Consider the following 10,250-nt stretch of genomic DNA (forward strand, 5'->3'; position numbering starts at 1 on the left):
ACTAGGTTGCAGATCATTTATCTAGACTAGAGAACAATTCTGAATGCCTTGATATTTTAGATATTCAAGAAGAATTCCCTGATGAGAAAATTTTATATGCAATGACATTTCTGTGGTTCGCTGACATCGTCAATTTTCTTGTTAGTGGTATTTTTCCTTATGAATTGAACAACCAGGGTAGGAAGAAGTTCAAGCATAATGCCAAGTTCTACTTCTGGGACGATCCATACTTATTCAAACAATATGCAGATCAAATAATTAGGCATTGTGTCGCTAAGGAGGAGCAAAGAGACATTCTAACCATTTCCACACAGCCTCCTATAGAGGACATTTCGGATGTGCGAAGATTGCTGCTAAGGTCCTCCAATCAAGATTTTACTGGCCATCACTGTTTGAGGATGCTCACGAATTTTGAAAAACGTGTGACAGATGCCAGCACACTGGGAACATTTCTAGACGACACAAAATGTCATTGCAAAACATTCTGGAGGTTGAGCTCTTTGACGTGTGGGGCATTGACTTCATGGGACCGTTCTCATCTTTTTTTGGAGACTTGTATAATTTGCTTGTTGTGGACTACGTATTTAAGTGGGTTGAAGCAATTGGCACACTGAGGAATAACTCAAAAATAGTGCTCAAGTTCCTTGCAAGAACATCTTTACCCGATTTGGAGCACCAAGAGCCATCATTAGTGACGAGGGCACTCATTTTGATAACAAGCTAATTGCCAAGGCATTACAAAAATATGAAGTACGACATAAAATTGCTACGACATATCACCCACAAACCAATGGGCATGCTGAAGTGTCCAACGAGAGATCAAGTAAATCTTAGAGAATGTGGTAAATCCTAGAAGGAAGAACTGGTCTCTGAAGCTGGACGAAGCACTCTGGGCTTGACGGACAGCATTCAAATCACCTTTGGGAATGTCACCTTTCAAGATGGTATATGGGAAAGCATGTCACCTACCTATGGATTTAGAGCATAAGGCCTTTTGGACTATCAAGAAGTTGAACTTCGATGCACAACTAGCTGGGGAGTAAAGATTATTTGATCTGAATGAAATAGAAGAGTTTTGAGCATAAACATATGAAAATTCCAAGCTTTACAAGGAAAAAACCAAGAAGTGGCATGATCGAATGTTTTTGTTACGGCATTTCCATATTAGCCAGCAGGTGCTATTGTTTAACTCAAGGCTGAAGCTCTTCCTTGAAAAACTGATGTCACGATGGTCTGAACCATTTGAAGTACACCGTGTATACCCTCATGGTGCTATTTATATCAAGAATATGGATGATGCCTCCATTTTCAAAGTTAATGGCCAGTGTATGAAGGCTTGTCAAGGAGCTCCGCCCTTGCGTGACAAATCAACACTCTTCTTGAATGATGCCGAAATATACTAACCATCTTGAAGATGTCATTACATTTTGGATTTACTCTTGTACATAAATACATGTTTATTTTGTTACTATTTTATTCAGTTTCTTTTTTGTTAATTATTTTATTTTGTTTTGCATTTTTAGGGTCCACGTAACAGTCACGTGATTAATGTACAGTTAAAGAAAAGGAAATAGGCGACAACAAGACAAAACATGAGGGAAACGTTTTCACCTTTTTACTTTTTGAAATTTTTTGTTTTTCTTTAGGGTTTGTTTTATTTATTTTTGTCTTTTTCCCTCAACTAACACCTCATCCACACGTTAAATAACCATCCCATTTTACCTTTTCATCTTGTTTTCATCTTTTTACTCTCTCACTCAGCCTTCAACTTTTCTTCTTCTTCCCTCTTTAGCACCGAACGCCATAGCCAAAAAGCTTCAAACTTTTTCATCTTTTCTTTGTTTTGTCAACTATACCATGGTTCGCTCACGTCCCTCAAGCATGGCTTCATCAACTCCATTGTGTTTCGTTGATGAAGCGGTACAATAAAGGTTTCAAAACCTCAAAAACCGCCAGGTTTTCTTGGAGTTAGGCTTTATTTTCTCTGACGATGAAGATGCTAACCTCGGTAGTGAAATCATAGACATCGTTGGGTTCACCAGCACCAGTGGCAGAAATTTGCCGAGCATATGGAGAATGTGAATGCCTCTTTGGTGAAGGAGTTTTACACCAACTTAACCGACCCAAATCAACATGACGTGGTGGTTCATGGTATTTCTATTCGCTTTATCTCTTCGGCTATTAATCATTATTTTAACTTGCAGGATATTGTTGATAACCACACCACTTTTACAAAAGAGGCAGATAATGAGACTTACCATGGCATATTGGATGACCTCTATTTTTCAAACACACAGGGGAATGGCCAATAAGTAAGCCGACGAACGGTGGATTACGAGAGGCTACAACCGAGGGCTAAGTTATGGAATCATTTTATGAAGCACAAAAATCTCTCTACTACCCACAACACCACAGTTTCACTACATAGGATGTTTCTGTCGCACTCTATTTTAGTAGGGCATTTCATTGACATAGGCAACATAATTTTAGAACAAGTTCATACTTGTTTGAAGCGACTTAACAGTGCCTTGGTATTTGTAAACCTCATTACGACTCTTTGTCATAAGAAGAATGTGCCTGAGGAGTAATTTGATGAGATGTTGCCTAGGCTGGCTGGTATTGCAAAAGCCAATCTTCCTATGTTACTTGGATTCAAGGAAAACAAGGGAAAAGAAAAAAAAGGAGAACATTTCCCGCGCTGAAGCAACCCAAGATGCTAGGGCAAAACTAGATGCCCCAGAGGAGGTCACTAAATAAACCCAAGAGCATGTAGAACAACTGACCAGCAATATTATGACCTTCTTTGCTTATGTAAAGCGCGGAGATCAGTTTGTCGCAAATGCTTTCATGGAGATTCTCCTGAACATTAATCTTGATATACCAGTCTTCCTTACTAATCTCTTGCAACCATCTGAAAATGTAAAGGCATCCAAAGATGCTCACCAGCCCACTGATGATGAGGAACTAGTCGATCATGATCCATTCCACTCTGTGCCAAAAACTGAATGTCAAGAAACTGAGCTCCAGCTTTCAATCGTACCAGCACCCCCACAACCCATAGAGCTACTTAAGGATGAACAATCAGAAATGCCACAACAAATTCCTCTACAAATGAGTAGACACCAATTGAATAAGGTATCTAAGGTGAGGACCCTCAGCTATCCTTGGTCCCATAAGGACTTAGGACTCCCTGCTGCACCAGCATCAGATTCTAAACATTCCAGCCCCACCCAATTGCGCAAGTACCCTCATCGCACGGCCGCTGCACCACCACCAGTATAAAGTCATGGTACCTTATATAGCATTGCATTGCATAGCATGTAGTTTAGTTTTCCCTTAGTTTTTGTTTAACATTGAGGATAATGCTTCTCTCAAGTTTGGGGGTAGGGTATCTCAAATCATTGCATGATAGTATTAGTAGAATGAATATACCATGACATTAGTAAGTGTTAGAATTAGTTTCATGGAATAAATTAAGGATGTCCGATGATGGTGAACTCTTTATGCTAGAATTGAATGTACATGACTATTGAGGATGATAGAACCAACTCTAGGACTTGCTTTTTTGAAACCTTTGGATACACGATTGTATGTTTTCCATGCTTAAGGAACTTATAAATTTTTATAAGAGAACCCTTGCATGACTTGGCATAAAACTTTGATAATGAATAATGAAAACCCCATATGAAATGAAAAAATGAATGAAAAAAATGAAATTGTGAATAAATGCTTCGACATATCTATAGAGGGATACCCTATTATGCTATGGCATTGCCTAGGAACTACATTTAAATAAATGACAGCCACAACATATGAGTGAATGAAAGTAGTCACATGATGACACTACCTGACTAGCTCGTGGGTGGAAGGTATGCTCCCTTTTACCTAGAGTGTAGAATGGTAGGTGTGACGGGTTGACTAGCAGTGTTAAAGAAAAAACATAAAACAACATGAGAGTAAACTTGTAAATGTCGTGGAAAAACAAGAGAGATTAATTAGAAATTTCTAGATTTGTTAAGCATGGACTTGATGCAATCACATGCACACACTCACACAAACGATCTTGCCCTAGGGGATAATACTTGATTTCTCAAACTAGCCTAGCGTGTTGAAGTCAAATGTTCTGAGGGCTAAAATTTTATCCCATATAACTATCCTACATCTGAACTTTCCATGGTATTTTTATTTTGCTTAATACTATACATTTCTTGAGGACAAGCAATAGCTCAAGTTTTAGGGTGTGATAAATCCGTAAAAAGTCCATATTTAGGGCCTTTTAACTTAATTTATTGACTGTCTAAGAGCTTATACAGCATCATATAGATGCATTTAGGAGCATATAGTTGCATGTGGTAGAAATATATATACTTTTGCGGCATTTTATTTCGTAAATGGTGCTGTGTTACGGGGAAGGTATTTTGTTTGATGATGTACATGATTTGAGAGCAAGGATAAGCAAAAACAATTGTTGTGACATGATGAAATTGTTGAGCAGAATGTAAATGCAAAACCAAACTACATTTCGGAAGTGAACAAGATGAAAGAAGATATTTTTAAGAGCCATATATCCTTGTCTTCACGTGCCCTCTACCACCAGTACCTGAGAGGAGACATCTGCCACATGGGTCATCTGATTAATTCAGGATCACGTCCAACTACAATCTGATCCTGTCTAGTACTCGACCAATTGCCCTGGAGGGGACCACTGCCACAGCTTCTCATCCCCTCACGTGAAGGAAGCATGTTCAGGGTATAATAGGAATCTTAACACAAATTCATAGGTTTATTTCCCTATATAAATAGGAGATTAAGCCACCATGAGAAAGAGACTTTATACACGCCGACTTGAGCTTATTTTCAGAGACAAAAATGTCTCTCCTTTTTCTGTCAATCATCTTTGTCGTGGCATTCTTCCATTAACAAGCTAGAGGGAGTTGCGAGCTAGGCGTCCGAGAGGAGCTAGCGAGCTAAGGCAGTTCGTGGTGCCCGAGGGGAGCTCTGGAAGGGCACGTCAAAGGCTTTTCCTCCTTCCCTTTGTTGTTTGCTCTCTTATATCTTATTTGGGTTGTATGGAATGAATTAATTTCTTGCTTTGTTGCTTGGAACATTCGAACCCCACCATGAACTAGTCTTATTTGGTGGAAGTTCCTTATGGATATTTAAGTTTTACTTTAATTGATGGTTGTTTTTGTATGTTGTTATTTGTTTTGTTTATATTATTTAACACCTTAAGGTTGTAGGAGCTGTGAAAGTAGTAATTCCTTAGGAGATTGCTTAGTGTTCGAGAGAAACTAGGGACGATCCACATAAGCAAGGGGTTATAGGTAGTAACTAGGCCTAATCCAACCTTAGACATAAGTCTAGGATTTCAATCGACTAAAAGGAGTAGTGCTAGTCGAGAGGTTAGATGTTAGTGATGCTACTAAAAGGTGTTGCCATGACATATCCTGTTATCTGGACATATAGGATCCCTGCACTTGCTAACGCCAATATGTTTGCCATGACATCTTGAACCTATCGAGTCCCTTGACTAGAGATAGCATAGAACACCCTTAGTAAACTCTTTCGGGAAGATAAAACATATAAGTAAGACCATCCTAAGAAGTAGACTTAAGTTTTCGAAGTAACTCCTATCATTGATTCCCATAGTAACTTGTTGTGTGAGGAGTCTAAGATCCGTATAAATAAATTCAGTATTTACATTTTGTTTTTCCTTTACATTCTCATTCGATTGCACTAAACACAATTTAATTTACCACGACATTCCCATCCACTTTGCCAAGACATCTCCATTTGCTACCATTTTACCATCATTCCATTTTCGCAACATCCATTTCATCTTGCCACAACATTCTCATTTGTACATACCATCACTAACTATACTTAGGTAAAGTAGTTAATTGTTTTGACTGAACTTATAAATTTCCTCCAATCCCTATGGATACGATACTCACTCATCATTGTATTACTTGTTCGATTGTGTATACTTGCACATATTTTCGCGACCATATTTAGTAGTCACAATTCGCGGATATAAAATATCAAATGATTTTTTGTTTATTCTTTTCACTTGCTTTTCTTATTTCTTTTCTTTCTTCCATGGGTGATCTAAATGAATTCTTTGAGAATGTGTTAATTTGTATTACCTGCATCAGTCTGATAACCCTTGCATGCTTTAGGTTACTAAGCCCCTTATTGATAACAACTACAATAGATGGAAGTGTTCCATACTTATGGCCTTGTCTGCCAATAATATACTTGGTTTTTTTATGGATCGATTCATTTTCCTTATTCGACTAGTCAAACTTTTTTGGCTTGGAAAAGTGCAAACAATCTTGTCATGAATTATTGGTTATGGAATTCAATTTGAAAAGATATTACAGCTAGTCTTTTGTTTCATTAAACAGCAGTTGAAATCTGGAAAGATCTTGAAGATCAATTTCAACAAAACAATGATCCTTGCCTTTTTTATTTGAGAAAGAAGCTTGGTTAGTTGGTTTAAGGATAGATGTCTGCAAGTACCTACTACACTTAATTAAAAAAAATTGGGATAAGTTAGTTTCCGCTAAGCCTGTTTATACATGTTCTCATTGTAATTGTGATGGTGTTTGTCGTATGATTGAAGAACAATAGAAAGAATATGTTATGTCGTTTTTCATGGTCATTAATTTGTCTTTTGCTCATGTTCAGGGTCAAATCTTATTAATGGAACCTTTGCCTTCTACCACTAAAGTGCTTTACTTAGTTGCTCCATAAGAAAGACAATGAGATGTAAGGTTGGCTAATCCTGTTACTGAAACTATTTGTGTTGTTAAATTCATTGCTAATCAACGCAATAATCGCCCATAATACAACAATTATGGTTTGTTAGGTCATGTTAAAAACAAGTGTTATAAACTTTATGAATATCCTCATGGTTTTGTTGCTCGAAATAAGCATAATTCAAGTCATGTGGCTCGAGCCAATGCAAATGTCGATGCTTCTACTCAAGAATAGGTTGTCACCTCTTATTATGATTCTTTAAGCATTAATCAGTGTCAACAGCACCTTGGCATGCTCACCGTTAAGTTGCATGCTACTTCTCCTTTGATAATCATTCATCTTCGGTCAATCTTGTAGTGCAAGGTAAATTTACATTTTATGTGAACATTTTTAGTTTCATCAATGATGAGCATTGATGGATTATAGACTCAGGAGCTTTTAAACATGTATATTATTTAAAATACTTTTTGATTCATTAGTTCTTATTAATGGAGGTAGTATTATGCTTCCTAACAAGACTCTGGTTGCAGTCCAATTTTATGAAAGTATTAGATTATCGTCTCAGCTGGTTCTCAAAGATGTTCTTTATGTTTCAAATTGTAGATTCAATCTTATTGTTGTAAGTTGCTTCTAAAAGATTCAAATTCTCATATGATATTTCACAATACTCATTGTTTGATTCAAGACCATTGGAAAGTGATAAGGAAGGGTGAACTATATCAAGGCTTATTTCTGCTGAAATCTTCCTTGTTGCCTCATTCTTGTACAATTGTTGTTAATAACACTGACTTTGTTTCTTGACATCATCAACTTGCTCATATTAGTTTACATGTTTTGAATTTGTTAAAAGAAGTTTTACATTTTTCTAATGAAATACGTTGTAATAATCCTTGTACAGTTTTTCCATTAGCAAAGTAACAATGCATTCCTTTTCCTATATCGAGTTCTAAAACTTCTTTTCCTTTTCAATTACTTTATTTTGATATTTGGGGATATTTGAACATGTAACGTATCATAATTATTGACTTTACTGACTTTTAGAGAGAGGCACAACAAACAATTAATGACACTATTATTGTAAGCGTATTTACAAAGTAACAAGTCTAGCATTTTGTAGTATGCATGCATGTTAACCTTAACAGCCCATCTAACATATTACTAAAAGCATAAATACATAACCACCCTTATCATTCAACTTAAGCCACATGTGACCACAATGCTAACATTCACTCTACTTTCTTTTTTCTTCCCCCTATTTAATAAGGCATCCCGCACACATTCTCACGAAATTCTTCAAAGGTAGCTTTAGCCAATGGCTTAGTTAACTCGTCTATAGTTTGATGAGATACTATAGTTTACGTGTAGTTGCTTGTCCATCGTCTTCTCATGGACAGCGTGTACATCCAAATCTATATGTTTGGATTGAGTGCAATAGACAGGGTTGTCCATCATCTTCTCATGGACAGCGTGTACATCCAAATCTATATGTTTGGATTGACTGCAATAGACAGGGTTGGCACTTGTTGGTTCCTCATGCTGATGTAGACCAAGATCAGTTAGTAAAACATTTATCCAAGTGACTTCAGCAACAACATCAACAATACTCCTGTATTCAGCCTCCATAGTTGATCTTACCACACACTTTTGTTTCTTCAAGCACCAGACCACCAGACAGCTTCTAAAGAACACCCCGTAACCAGACATTTGATCATCTAGATTTGCACCCCAATCAGCATCAACAAATGTTGTGATAGTCAAATTAGTTGCACTTGGTGAGATAGTCAGGCCATAATTCATTGTACTAACCAAAAATCCAAGAATTCTTTTAACAACAACTAAATGTGACATCTACGGAACATGCATAAACTGAGCAACTTTTCTCATACTAAAGGTATTGCCTGACCTTGTGTAACAAACATATAGCAGTGATCCTACAATATTGTGATATTCACTAGCATCCTGTAGCAGTTCACCCTCATTTTGAGACAACTTTGTAGCCACACCGATAAGAGTATACGACACAACAGCTGACTTTATACAATACTTTTCCAGTAACTCTAAGATAAATATCCTTTGAGTTAGAATAATGGATTTGCCACAGCTTTTTGATTTTATCCCCAAGAAGTAACTCAGATCACCTAAGTCTTTAAAAGAGAATCTTTCGCTTAACATATGAACTACTTTTCTATTACAATATGTGAATGGCCAATTATGACTATATCATCGGCATAAACTAAAATTATGTACAAATATCTCCTTTGTTGCAAATGAAAAAAAGGATCAACCCAAGATACTCCAAAGCCCATTTACTCCAAACTATCTCCAAGCTTGTTATGTTAGTTATGTGGTGTCTGTCGAAACCTATATAGGGATTTTTGCAACTTATAGACGAGTGGAGCACCATCCTCATCATACTATTAAAATCATGGTGGTTGTTGCATGAAGTCATCCTCATTAAGTTACCATTTAAGAAGACATTGTTTATGTCAACATGCCTTGTGTTTATCCCTTTAAAACAACAATAGCCAACATTGTGTTTAGAGTAGTGAACTTGACTAAAGGGAAGAACATCTCTTTAAAATCTTGTCCTAACACCTATGAGAACCCCTTGGTGACAAGCTTCAACATTATTTTGAATAACATGTTCCTAAAACTTTCTAAGGTCTGTCAAAATTTCAATTGCCTGAGACTGGCCTTTGTAAAATTTTGAGATACACAACTGTTTCTTGTGCCTACAAAAAGAAATAACATTTCATCAAATATTAAATGTCTAGATGTATAAGCACGCTCATCTTGAGCAAGGCATAAAAACCATAATTTGTGGACTAATTCCCAAGTAAACACATGGTTGAGATCTAAAAGCAAGTTTATGATTTTGAAAGGGTCTCAAATACGGAAAACTCATACAACCAAACACCTTCATGGTGTTATACTCTGGTTTCTTCCCAAATAGCTTCTCAAAGTGTGAAACATCATTCAACACCCTAGTTGGCATCCCGCTGATAGGAAGAGTTGATGCCACAACAACATAACACCAAAACTTCTAGAATAGAAGCTTGAGCTAACAGAACTAGAGCCAACTCCACTACATGACGGAGTTTCTGCTCTACTACACCATTTTACTACGATGTGTGTGGCCATGTAACTCTGTGAATAATACCAACTTTAGCTAATACAGAGGATTACATGGATTATATGGACTTACATGCTAAAGCATAAATCTGATGTATCTGTTATTATTTCCAATTTCATTAATATGATTCATAAGTAGTTTGGTTTTCATTTAAAGGTTTTTCGGTTTGACAATGCTCATGAACTTCAGTTTACAGATTTGTTCTCCCAATTAGGTTTTGTTCATCAATTTTCATATGTTGACATTCCTCGACAGTATGTTGCTGCTGAATTAAAGCATCAACATATTTTGGTAGTTGAACGAGTTTTTTTCTTTCAGTCAATAGTACCTTTGCGTTTTTGGGTGAATGTATTTT

This window comes from Hibiscus syriacus, unplaced genomic scaffold (genome assembly GCF_006381635.1).
Source record: "Hibiscus syriacus cultivar Baekdansim isolate YM2019G1 unplaced genomic scaffold, ASM638163v2 tig00111096_pilon, whole genome shotgun sequence".
Classification (NCBI taxonomy): domain Eukaryota; kingdom Viridiplantae; phylum Streptophyta; class Magnoliopsida; order Malvales; family Malvaceae; genus Hibiscus; species Hibiscus syriacus.